Genomic DNA, 13,927 nt, shown 5'->3' with positions numbered 1-13,927 from the left:
TTGCATTACTTCAACCAAAAGATAAAACAAAGACAAATACTATTTCACAGTGTTAAAGAATACACAGTTTAGCAGAATTGGCAGCAACCGAACAAATTTACTTTCAACCAAAAGACAAAACAAAGACAAATACTATTTCACAGTGTTAAAGAATACACAGTTTAGCAGAATTGGCAGCAACCGAACAAATTTACTTTCAACCAAAAGACAAAACAAAGACAATACTATTTCACAGTGTTAAAGAATACACAGTTTAGCAGAATTGGCAGCAACCGAACAAATTTACTTTCAACCAAAAGACAAAACAAAGACAAATACTATTTCACAGTGTTAAAGAATACACAGTTTAGCAGAATTGGCAGCAACCGAACAAATTTACTTTCAACCAAAAGACAAAACAAAGACAAATACTATTTCACAGTGTTAAAGAATACACAGTTTAGCAGAATTGGCAGCAACCGAATAAATTTACTAAGCAATCTAAGTGAAATGGCTAATCTAAGTGAAATTACGAGTAAATTTATCATTAAGTTAAATATGGAAAATCTTAAACTTACCTCGTTGCGTAGAGTATGAACCTCATTCTGCAACGATACTATCATCTCACGTAGAGCGGCAACCTCACCACGTAAAGTTGACACCTCCACACGCCATGCACCATCGTTATCGCGTAGAGTACCGATCTCCTCACGCAAGGCATTGACCTCATCACGTAACTCCCTTGACTCATCCCGTTGAGGTGGAGGTGGAGAACAGGGAGATAGGAGTCGTGGCATCTTTGCCGGTCGCCTATCATGAGGTGATGGTGGAGAAGAGGCTCGATGATGTGACGGGATAGGTGATGGCTCTCGTTCTAGAGGTGTATAGTCGGGTCGATCAGGTGATGGCTCTAGGTGAGGTGATGGCTCTCGAATTGGAGGAAGTGGATGCTGCTCATCATCCGTGCCATCAAAAAAACTCTGACTAGCTTGCCACCAATCAGTGGCAAGCTCTTCCTCCGTGGGTGTCAGTCTTTGTAATGGAATGTTGGCCTCCTAAAATATAAAAACTCAAACAAAGTTAAACGTCTACTATTAATAACTTGTTTATATATTATATGAAAGTATTTGTGTTAACTTACATTATTTATTGTCGCATATGGTATTAAGTCTTCCCAATCCAACAGAGTTTTCCTCTTCCAGGAAATAGCCCTGGGAATATCATTTGACGTTTTTATTGCATATGTACGCATGCTGGGGAAAGCCTCGAATATCCAAATCTACAAACAATATAATAACAAAATTAGTAATTGTTAAATAATTAATTATAATTTTAGAAACATTATATAGAAATTCTTACCTTAAAAGCCCAAACAAAGCCTGACAAAGTGTATTTGGACCCATCGCCCCGCAAACTTTTGCGGTCATCAAAGGCAGACGACAACTTAGTCCAGGTAGCTTTCCATATATACGAACCCCACGGAAACAGATTCCATGCATTCAGGTCCTCTACCAATATTATTAGCTCCCGATGAATAGGTTGTCTGGCCTCTCTGCCTAAAAAGCCGGCATACACAAGTAGTAGAAGGCATACTCGGACAACATCGACGTCATCCATCCGAGTGAAACCAGCTTTCTTATTAAACAATTTCTTCAGGTCGTCGACATGTAGGTTCGGCTTCTCCATTGACTCATCCGGAAAAACCCGGGATAACCATGATGGGCGGGCGATATGACGAGTGTACCGGCCTACATCATCGTGTCCGAATCGTAGACCAGTGATTAAGCAGAACTCCTTCCGCCCAAAACAAGTATACGCTGGTGGAAAATGAAACCATATCTCTTCCTCACCACGTTGTATACTGTCGGGTAGATTTGATGTCATGGTCTGAAGCCACAAATGGGTCAAATTAGCATCTCCACCCGGATGCTGTACTCTCAGCCATGGCCCGAAGCAGGTTTCCTTAAACAATTGTCTTTGAGCAGGTGAAAGCTTCGAAGCAATTGTAGTGGCCAGGCTGACTTTATTTCTCAAGGTCAATTGAGTCGAAAAAAATTTCTACAAAAACAATAAACATACCAAGTTAGATATACCAAAAACTACACTGTGAAGATATACCAAAAACAATAAACATAAAAAGTAGTAGTTTATTCTTGAAACTAAAATTTGCAACACTGTTTTGTCTTTTGGTTGAAATGAAAATCGCAACGAGAGAATCGCAACGCGAAATGAAAATCGCAACTAGAGAATCGCAACGCGAAATGAAAATCGCAACGAGAGAATCGCAACGCGAAATGAAAATCGCAATGCGATTTTGGTTTCGCGTTGCGATTCTCTCGTTGCGATTTTCATTTCGCGTTGCGATTCTCTCGTTGCGATTTTCATTTCTCTCGTTGCGACAGTCATTCTCTCGTTGCGATTTTCATTTATCTCGTTGCGACTCTTCTGCAAATTGAAACTTGAATGGATTGCATTACTTCAACCAAAAGACAGAACAAAGACAAAGACAAATACTAAATTGAAAATCGCAACGAGAGAATAGCAACGCGAAATGAAAATCGCAACGACAGAATCGTAACGCGAAATGAAATCTAAGTGAAATGGTTAATCTATTATTGAAATGACCAGTAAACTTATCATCAGTTTCAATATGAAAAACCTACAATAATGCAAACATTTCAAAATAAAAATAATTAAAAAAACTAACCCTCGGAGGTTGATTTTCCATTTCTGAATATTGTGAGGGATTTCTGACCGTGAATGGTTGTGAGGGATTTCGTCGGAGATGGGGACGGAAATCTTCGGAGATGGGGACGGATTTCTTCGCCGTAGAGAGTGAGAGATGGAGATGGGACTGAGTTGTGATTTTAGGTTTTAGGTTATGAGTTGCGATTACGGGATTTTGTCTTAATATTGGTTTTTGTAATTTGAAAATAAAAATACGCGTAGCGATTATAATGGCGCTTTAAATATCGCGTTGCGATTTACGGATACGCGTTGCGATTTTATGTATTATCGTTGCGATTTACGGATACGCGTTGCGATATACGGATACACGTTGCGATTTACGGATACGCGTTGCGATTTATGTGTTCGCGTTGCGATTTTCATATTCGCGTTGCGATTTTGGAAAATCGCAATGCGAATTTGTACTATCGCATTGCGATTTTCAAGAATCGCGTTGCGATTTTGGAAACTGATTTGCGATTCTGGGGATCGCGTTGCGATTTTTATTTCGCGTTGCGATTTTGTTGGTCATTTTGGCAAATCCAAAAAAAGTTGGTTAAAATCGTATATTATAACTTTTTTTTGGTCACTGAGGCGATTTTCTCTACATTTATAGAGAGAGAGACTCATCTTTGCTTTTCAAAGTATTTTTTTAACCTAAATAGCAATATCAGAGGATAAAAGAGTAAGCTGGATAAAGAGAGATCCTCCTAAAAAAAGCACCTAAAAATACTGTAGCGAATCCGAAAATCCATCAGTTTCTCTTATGCCCCGAAACTAATTTCCCGCCGTCTTTGCAGGGCGGGAAAAGTTTATCAAAATATTAACTTTCTCATGTGTGTATAAATACTGGTTGATGTATAATGTGTGTATAAAAATAATGTATGGGTGTCGTAGCTTAAAAAATAGAGTAAAAAATTCTCGTAATTTAAATCCAAGAATCTCACGCAACCTCTTTTGGGTTCCTCGTTGTCTTTTATCTAACCTTTTTGTCCTTATTCTTTTGTTTTTGCTCATTTCTTCTTCTCCCCTTTATAGCTTTCATCACCATTTAATGATGTCTTCTCCTTCTTCTTCTTCATCATCATCATCACCATCACCATCATTATCATCAACATCTTCGTCGTCTTCTGATGATGGCAATGGCAATGGTACAAGACATGGTGGGCATGGTTTCGAAAGTCCTTCTTTGACTCGTATACGTGGTAATAACGAAATCTGGCCTGGCCTTTTATCGAAGATCTTATCGTAAGAGTTGCCATTGATGCTTCTCGTTCCATTGGTCGCCTTGCTGTTGCTGCTGCACTTGCCAATTTGTTCATGGTATGTTCTTCAGTCATTTCGTTTTCATATTTCAGTTCATTTTTTTAATTGTTGTAGGGTTTTACCAACACTATAATGGCACTGCATTAACAAGATATGAAGTTGTGGGAAAGGACAAAATCATAGTTAGGTAAAAAAATATCGTTTCGAACCCTGAAAATATACTACAATTCACCAAATTCTGTTACCCAGATTTTGATTTTTATTCTTGAGAAATTCTTGTCAATGAATGTAGAGCCGAGTAAATGCTTTTATATAGTGTGTCCAAGCCTTTGGATGGGTCAATTTCTTTCAAATTTATGTGATGCAGAGGAATCTGAGACAGATGATACTGAGCTATCAGATTGCACCTTGATGGCGCTGAGATACCATGAGTTGGCAGATCAGCGCAAAGGCGGGAATTGATTGTGATATGTTCTTCATTGGGGCCATTTTAAGTGTGCTTCAGTCTTTTGGCCATAACTTTGGCTACGGGTGTCAGAATCGCGCATAAGACCCCAATCCGAAAAACTCTTTTCGACGCGCACGCTGTCCACATCGAGCCTTTTTTCGACCTCAAATTCTATCGTTTTCCCCTCCGAATTACTAGATTTAGATATTTTTTTACTATTTATGATAATATTTCGATTGTCAATTAGGAAGTCATTTTAAATCCGATTTCGACCGAATTTTTTTGCAGATTGCTTATTTTATTTTGAATTTCAATTTATAATAATTTTTGGGATTTTGCTGTTTTTGGTAAAATTTCGAAAAACAATATTTTTAGCTATAACAGTCCGGCTTATGGACTGATTTTGGAGAGTTTTGATTTTATAATATTTTATTAAACTCTAGAGACTTTTTTCTCTGATTATTGGGTGAATTTTCTCTTGTGAATAATCTATTGAACTAGCCTACAGGATAATCGTTATTTTGTCTGGCGTCAGTTGGTATCAGAGCTTCAACATTTTCATGGGAAATTTCATCAGTTTCAATGACTGGAGGTCGTGGTCGTGGTCGTCGTGAGCAGGTTCCGAATGAGGAAGCCCAACGCCGTGATCGCAATGTTCAGGATGTGATGATTGCGGATTTACAGAGGCAAGTCGCAGAATTAACCCAACGCCTGGCGGCGCAGGATTTCGAGGATCGTGAGGCCTCTAATCACGATACCAACTCCGCTTTCGAAAACCCATATCACAATCGTGCTATATTCCGGGAGCACCGTGGTCGGGAGGAGCGTCATGGAGACCTCGATTTTCGGGTCGATCTCCCTGAGTTTTCTGGTACGTTACAGGCCGAGGGATTCGTGGATTGGATTAATGAAGTGGAGCGTATTTTTGAATATAAGGAAGTCCCCGATCGTGTGAAAGTGAAACTGATCGCCATCAAACTCAAGGGCAGAGCATCTGCGTGGTGGGAACAGTTGCGACGTTCACGAGAAAGACAGGGCAAGACCAAGATCATTGATTGGGAGAATATGAAGAAGAAGAAGATGAAGGGTCACTTCCTTCCCTTCGGCTATACGTAAACCTTATTTCAGCGACTTCATACGTTGAGGCAGGGCACGCGATCAGTCGATGATTACACGGAGGAGTTTTACCAATTGGTCGCCCGGAACGATTTATTTGAGACGGAGGAGCAAATGGTGGCGCGATATTTGGGGGGGTTACGACAGCCCTTGCAAGATGTCCTCAGCCTTCATTCACTGTGGAGTGTTTCGGAAGCATACCAGCGTGCACTTGCTGTTGAAAAATAGCAAAACAGGAGACCAGTGATCAGGAGCGATCACAACAGTCGACCAGTTCGCCCTCAGGATTCCCGTCCTACTTAGCAGCCACTGTAGGGTAATTCTAACCCTACTATTAGATGTTTTCGTTGTGGTGAACAAGGGCATAGGGCGACTGATTGCAGGAAGCCTGCTAGTCAAAAGGGCAAAAATTTGTTGATTGAGGAAAACACGGAAAACGAGACTAAGGAGATTAGCGAACACGTGTATGACGATGATTAGACTGATGATGTGCTGTATAGAGATGGTCATGAGACTCTAGTCGTTCGGAAGAGTCTACTTGACCCCAAGGGCGATTCAGGGGACGATTGGTTGAGAACTAATATTTTCCACGCGACCTGTACATTTGCAGATAAAGTCTGCAAAATGATCATTGACAGTGGCAGTTGTGAGAATGTAGTGTCCGAGGTGGTTGTCCAGAAATTGCAGTTGAAGACGGACCGTCCTCCTAAACCATACAAGTTGTCATGGCTAAATAAAGGAAGTGAGGTAACAGTTGATAGGCGATGCCTCGTATCTTTTTCAATCGGTAGAAAATATTTTGATAATGCCTGGTGACTGGTGTGATGTTGTGTCTATGGATGCGTGTCATATATTGTTGGGTCGACCTTGGCAGTATGATCGTAGTATTATTCATGACGGACGGAAGAATACATATTCCCTTAGCATCAAGGGAAAAAAGATTATGTTGGCGCCCCGGTGGGAATGACTCACTCCTACCCCGGTAACCAATAATACTAACCTGCTTTCTATGTCCAGGTTTTTATATGAGATCGAGCATGAAGGTGTGGTTTATGCCTTACTACCTTGCGAGAATAGTGTAGTAGACATGGATACAGATTTACCAGTAGAGGTACAGCGGTTGCTATCAGAATTCTCTAACTTGATGCCAGAGGATCCTCCTCCTAGGCTACCGCCTATGAGGGATATTCAACATCAAATTGACCTTGTTCCTGGGTCAAGCTTACCAAATCGACCAGCATATCGCCTCAGTCCCAAGGAGGCTAAAGAGTTGCAGGGACAGGTGGAAGAGTTGTTGGAGATGGGCTATATCCGAGAGAGTATGAGCCCATGTGCAGTCCCTGCCCTGCTAGTGTCAAAGAAAGATGGTTCTTGGCCTATGTGTGTTGACAGCCGAGCGATCAACAGAATTACAGTGAAGTACCAGTTTTCAATTCCCCGTCTAGATGATATGTTAGATCAGCTATCCGGTTCTAAGGTCTTCTCAAAAAATTAACCTTAAGAGCGGATACCACCAAATCAGAATAAGTCCTGGAGATGAGTGGAAGACATCATTTAAAACGCCTCAAGGTTTGTATGAGTGGATGGTCATGCCTTTTGGGCTATCCAATGCGCCCAGTGCGTTCATGAGATTTATGCATCAGGTATTACGACCTTTTATAGGGAAATTTGTTATAGTTTACTTCGATGATATCATCATTTATAGTCTGACATGGACTTCACACTTCGATCACCTCCGTGCTGTTTTTGAGATGCTAAAAAAAGAATGCTTATTCGTCAATCAGAAGAAGTGCTCTTTCTTCACTACTTCTGTGACTTTTCTTGGTTTTGTTGTGTCTACTGATGGTGTTCATGCAGATCAGTCAAAGATAGATGTAGTCTTGGAGTGGCCCAAACCAAGGACCTTACATGACATCCAAAGTTTCTATGGATTGGCATCTTTCTACCGTCGGTTCATTAGAAATTTCAGTACTCTGATTGCCCCTATCACAGAATGCCTCAAGGGGCGTGATTTTCAGTGGTCTAGGGAGGTAGAGGCCAGTTTTCAACTGGTCAAACAGAAGATGACCGAGGCACCAGTTTTGGCACTTCTTGATTTTGACAAAGTGTTCGAGGTAAATTGTGATGCATCTGGCGTTGGCATTGGTGGTGTTCTGAGTCGGGCAGGTCGTCCGGTTGCTTTTTTTAGTGAGAAGCTATCAGGATAAAAAAACTACTCCACTTATGACTTGGAGTTATATGCCATAGTTCAGTCCCTGAAGAATTGGCGTCACTACCTAATACAGAAGGAGTTTATTCTATTTACTGATCATGAGGCCTTGAAGTACATCAATGGCCAACACAAGCTGAGTAGACGTCATGTCAAGTGGGTGGCATACCTGCAAGAATTCACTTTTACGCTGAGGCACCAAGTAGGGAATTTGAACCGCGTAGCAGATGCCCTGAGTCATCGTACCTTACTCCTCACCACCATGAATACCAAAGTTGCAGCCTTTGATTCGTTCATAGATATGTATGCAGCTGATCCTTCCTTTAGAAGAATATTTCAGGAGGTAACTGAGGGTCACCGTCATGATTTTGTTTTGCATAATGGGTATCTGTTTCGTGGATTACAGTTGTGTATTCCAGATTATTCATTGAGGCAGTAAATTATAAGTGAACTTCATAATGAGGGACACTTTGGCAGAGATAAGACCTTGGCCCTTATCTCTTCAGACTTTTATTGGCCCAAGTTGACTAGTGATGTGGCCCATTATGTGGTCCGTTGTTATGTGTTCCAGCGGTCTAAAGGAGTTCTCACCAATGCAGGCTTGTACACTCCCTTACCAGTTCCTGAAGCTCCTTGGTTCAATGTCAGCATGGATTTTGTACTAGTCTTACCTCGCACCCAAAGGGCCTTGGATTCTATCTTTGTTGTGGTTGACAGGTTTTCCAAGATGGCTCATTTTGTAGCTTGCAGAAAGACTATGGATGCTGACCGGATTGCCCATCTTTATTTCAAGGAGATTGTGCGTTTACATGGTGTTCCTCAATCCATCACTTCAGATCGTGATACTAAGTTCATCAGTCATTTCTGGAAGAGCCTGTGGGGGAAACTGGGAACACAGTTGAATTTCAGTAGCGCCTACCACCCCCAGACGGATGGCCAGACCGAGGTGGTTAACAGAAGTTTGGGAAACCTTTTGAGGTGTTTAGCAGGAACGAAGCCGAAACATTGGGATTTGGCATTGCCTCAGGCAGAATTTGCCTACAACAGATCAAAAACAGAACTACAGGTTTAAGCCCATTTGAGATTGTCTATGGTCAGAACCCATATGGGGTGCTGGACTTAGCCCCTATTCCACGTATAGGACGTTTTATTCCTAAAGCAGATGAGATGACAAAGTATCTTCGGGGTATCCATGAGCAGGTGAAACAGACCATTCATGAGAGTAATACCAAGTACAAGACTCGGGTTGACAATCATCGTCGTCAGGTACTTTTTGATGTTGGTGATTTTGTTTGGGTTGTATTAACTCGTGATCGTTTTCCTGTTGGTTAGTATAATAAGCTTAAGGATCGGAAGATTGGACCTTGTGAGGTCGTTCAGAAGATCAATGATAATGCTTACAGGTTGCGCCTTCCAAGTCACTTGAAGACTTCTGATGTCTTTAATGTGAAGCACCTGAGTCATTGTTTTGTGGATTCTGATGACACTACTCTGAACTCAAGGACGAGTTCTTTCCAACCCGGGGTGACTGATGCAGAGGGATCCGAGACAGATGATGCTGAGCTGTCAGATTGCACCTTGATAGCGCTGAGATACCATGAGTTGGCAGATCAGCGCAAAGGCGGTAATTGATTGTGATATGTTCCTCATTGGGGCCGTTTTAAGTGTGCTTCAGTCTTTTGGCCATAACTTTGGCTACGAGTGTCAGAATCGCGCATAAGACCCCAATCCGAATCACTAGATTTAGATATTTTTTTACTATTTATGGTAATCGATTGTTAATTAGGAAGTCATTTTAAATCCGATTTCGGTCGGATTTTTTGCAGATTGCTTATTTTATTTTGAATTTCAATTTAGAGTGATTTTCAGGATTTTGCTATTTTTGGTAAAATTCCGATAAACAATATTTTTGGCTATAACAGTCCGGCTTATGGACTGATTTTGGAGAGTTTTGATTTTATAATATTTTATTAAACTCTAGAGACTTTTTTTCTCTGGTTTTTGGGCGAATTTTCTCTTGTGAATCATTTGTTGGAACTAGCCTACAGGATAATCGTTATTCTGTCTGACGTCATTATGTCGCTTTCGAATGCTGTAGTTTCATCTTAGGCAATGGTTGCTTGTTTATTTCCTTTTTGTCTCTTTCAAAAAGTCTATTTTTGGATCTTTTTATATATATTTATAGCTAAAGGGCTCTTTTGTTTTCGAATTTCCTTTTCTTCCCTTTCTGGGCAACACCCTGTTATGTATATAAATGTACTATACTTTAAGACCTTAGGTCTAAGATACTATTTCCTGCCGTTATTAGTATATGAATGTGAAAACATTGAAGTATTTTTTTTGTTCTCTTTAAGATATTAACTTGCAATGCCAAAAAAGCACATGGAACCCATTCTTTTATTTAATTTAAAACAAGTGACGCCTCCTTATCATTTCAGAGACAAGGCTCATCTCATATTTTTTGCTTAAAACCTAGAGGGTCAGTTAGTAGGGGTGTTTAAAATTTGGTTTTAATCGAATTAATCGACCGAATCGAATTAGTTCGGTTAATTCTGTCGGAAAACAGTTAAGAATTTTTTTGAAATTCGATTAACGGTTAATTCGGTTCGAAATCGATTAATTAACCGAATTAACCTTTAAATATAATTATATTAAGAGGTCAAATCCATTTAAAATCCATTTAAAACTCAAATCAATATTAATTAATTAAAATAATATCAAAACTAAATGCAAAATGTTTGAATCAAATTAATTAGTTATTATTTATAATTAGATATTATTTAAATTAATTGTAAATTATTATTTTTAATTAAAAAAAATATTAAATTTTAAAATTCTAAAAAATTTCGGTTAATTCGAAAATTAACCGAATTAACCGAAATTTATTCGGTTCGATTAATATTTTCTAAAAAAAATTCGATTCGATTAACGATTAAAAAAAATTCGATTAATTCAAAAATAATAATTCAGTCGATTCGACCACTGAATTAATCGAATGACCACCCCTGTCAGTTAGGGTGACTTCTATTTTGTTCTTTTATTTCGTGTTCATATATATTGATTAGAATATGATTCTAGAGTCTTAGACCCTTCTGTTTTCTCGGTTTTTGATATTTACTATTGTATTTATCATCTGTCAGACACCAACAACCTAAAATAAAAATTTAATTCACAGATTAGCTGAACAAGTTTTGGATTCTTTCTTTTGTTTCCGGTTCTGTGTTTCAAAAACATTTAATAAAACAAAATAAAAAGGAGCAGCAGGTACGCGTGAAGAAGAGGGGGGGGGGGACTATGGGTTGAGAGTCCAAGAAAAACAACAGAAAAAAGGTAAGCTGGGGAAGGCTATTAGATTCTCTAGCTTTTACCCAATCCTTTATAGGAAATGAAAGACTTCAATTATACATATGGACCACAGCTGCTTTTTCATTAACATAGAAGAAAATTGGATTCTGTCATTTTGATGTTGCAGAAGTGGATTTTTCTAGCATTTGTTGTATTGTATGGCAGATAAAAATGAATTAATTCAAAGGAAAAGAAGGGTTTGAAAACAAGTGAGAAAACAAGTGAAGAAACACGAAGAGCTGTCACAGTCTGTTTCTGAAAGAGGGATATGAGATTAGGTGTGTTTTGTACTTGAATTAAGGTCCAAAGACAAGTCGAATGGTGTGCGCATTTTGAAAGACAAAGGGGGAAACTGTCATCTAAGACGCCTGCTATATTCTGACAAACTGAACCCTTAAAGCAGCTCTCTTGTCATTAAAATTATATGACGCGCATGCCAATGCTTTACTCTCCTTTAGTCATTTCCACAAATATATACGTTTTTCGCTTGTTACTTGTCATCAAATCTTAACTATTGCCTAATGTTTCTGCTTAATTATAACTACTGTTGCCTTCTCTCATTTTTATATACGTTCATCTCCTTTGATTTTTTCAACTTACCAAGTTTTTTCGGGTAAACTACATATTTAAGGTTTAAATTAGGGTAAATTACTCATTTAGTATATAAGTTATTAGTTTTAATCCGTTTTAGTATTTAAACTTTTAATATTTTTGAAATCACACTTGATGTTTCATTTTAGTATTCTAATGTTAAAAATTTAATGTGTTTAGTATTTAAAATAATAATTTTAATCTATTTTAATATCCAAAATTTTAATTTTTTAAATTTAATGTTAATTTTTGAACAATAATGTTAAAATAAAATATAAATTAAATTTTAGGTATCATTTAAAAAAATAAAAAAATTAGATATTAAACCGGATTGAAATTGATACTTTAGATGTTAAAGGCATAATTTACCCTTGAAATTATTATTGTTTGTTTTGGTATTTAAATTTTATATTTTAAAATTATATTGAATATTTATTTTGAATTTTATTTTAATATTTTATTAAAAATTTTAACGATGACATTAACATATTATTATAAAATAATATTATATTATTTTCGAAAATATAGAAAATATCACATTCTATTAATAACTATAAATACGAAAATAAAATTTAAATTAAACGGTAACTATAATTTTTTAAAAAACGAAAACGAAATATCACATTCTATTAAAACGGAATAAAAATAATGATTTGTATATTTTACTCAAATTTTTTATGAAAAAAAATATGTTTCTAATGTGAATTCGTTTTCATGCAGGTTTGTTCCACGTGGCAAGCAGTATCGCGGTCGGATCCATTGTGGCACCGTCTTACAAGCGCCATATGGGGTCGCACCCATCGCTTGCAGGCCACCTGGCATGAGGAATACGTGTACCGTCATCAAACGTCTCAGAATTTTCGTCTTAGGAGATCAGTTCACGAGACCCTCCATTTCGATCCGACTGGCGTCGAAATCTCCGATGGGTTTATTTGCCGTTGCCTTACCCTCTCCGACACCCACCTTGCTTGCAGCTTCGCCGATGGTACCATCCGCCTCTTCGACCTCGCCACCCACCTTCACGTAGGCACCTTCGTCCCCCAGCATTGAGACCATTTCGGCCGCTTCTCACGCGCCGTGTCTGGCATAATCATCTCGGACCCCAGGATCATATTAGCCACGTTGGATGGAGACATCAACGTGGCCATCATAGACGGGCAGCAACAGGCGCGCAGGGCTCACGTAGGAAACATCGTCGATGGTTCATTGGTGGATTTCACCGGGTGTGGGCGTTGGTGGGTAGGGCTTTACGCCGGTGTACCTGGCCGTGTCATCCACATTTGGGACGGTAACACTGAAGATCTCGTCTACATGAACACAACTTTAACCGACCGGGAATCATTGATGGGCTGGCACATGTTGACCGAGTTAACCGAAACCATAGGCCGAGTCAGGGTGACGAGTCAGGAATCGGTAGTGGCTTGTACGAGTAATAGGTTCATGGTTTTAGACTTGAGAAACCCAGTGTTTCCATTGCATGACCGTGAGAGTAGGATAGGGCTAATGGTGAATTCGTTGGATACCAACAACGAGGCGAACATCACGGTGGACAACCGTGGTAGGGCAACCGTGCGGCGGGCCAATACATTAGAAGAGCTATATAGATTCAACACACGGCTAGGGAGCGTAATGAGTTGCACGAACTTGGTGTATTCGCTGATGTGCGCAGGTGGTGTAATAAGGGTATGGGAAATAGAGCACGGCCAATATTTGTATAGCTTCGCTGAGAATGTAGGCGCGGAGAATGCAATGGTGGGAGATGATCAACACGTTGCAATGGCCTCCAGTGACACTAGGATTCATCTTTGGGATTTTGGTGCCCAGTAGGATAAACATTAAGGGAGGGGATTTTGGGGAATTATTTTATGTTTTGAAAAACAGAATTAATGGGGGAGACTGGATTAATTGCCTTTTTTCAATTAAAATTAACAGAGGAAAAAGACACAAGTATAAAATCCTTTAGTTTCCGGTACTTTTCCCCGGAGTTTTGCTTTTTTTCTTTCTCTACCCGTGCTTCTAATTTGACGGGAAAACTGTCGAATGCTAAGATTTCATTTTAGGATTTATAGTGTTATTTTAAGGATAAAATGCGAGGTTGCCTATAAAGAATGTCATTTATCTATGTCATCTTTTTGGAATGTTTTGTTGTTTGAAGTTTAAACTAGGGTAAATTACAGGAATGGTTGGTTTTGTTTGAGTTTTATAAATTTTTTCTCATTGAATTTAAAAAATGTAAATTTGTTCAC

The 13,927-nt window shown here is 38.9% G+C and overlaps 1 pseudogene; it reads left to right on the top strand.

The window, feature by feature from the left end:
- Positions 1 to 3,811: 3,811 nt before the first annotated feature.
- On the top strand, positions 3,812 to 13,508 carry LOC120173988 (annotated as a pseudogene).
- Positions 13,509 to 13,927: the final 419 nt, after the last annotated feature.

The sequence above is a fragment of the Hibiscus syriacus genome, unplaced genomic scaffold, assembly GCF_006381635.1.
Source record: "Hibiscus syriacus cultivar Baekdansim isolate YM2019G1 unplaced genomic scaffold, ASM638163v2 tig00111996_pilon, whole genome shotgun sequence".
NCBI classification, from domain to species: Eukaryota; Viridiplantae; Streptophyta; class Magnoliopsida; order Malvales; family Malvaceae; genus Hibiscus; species Hibiscus syriacus.
Note: the sequence above shows the minus strand (reverse complement) of the source record. Positions and strands in the feature narration are given on the sequence as shown.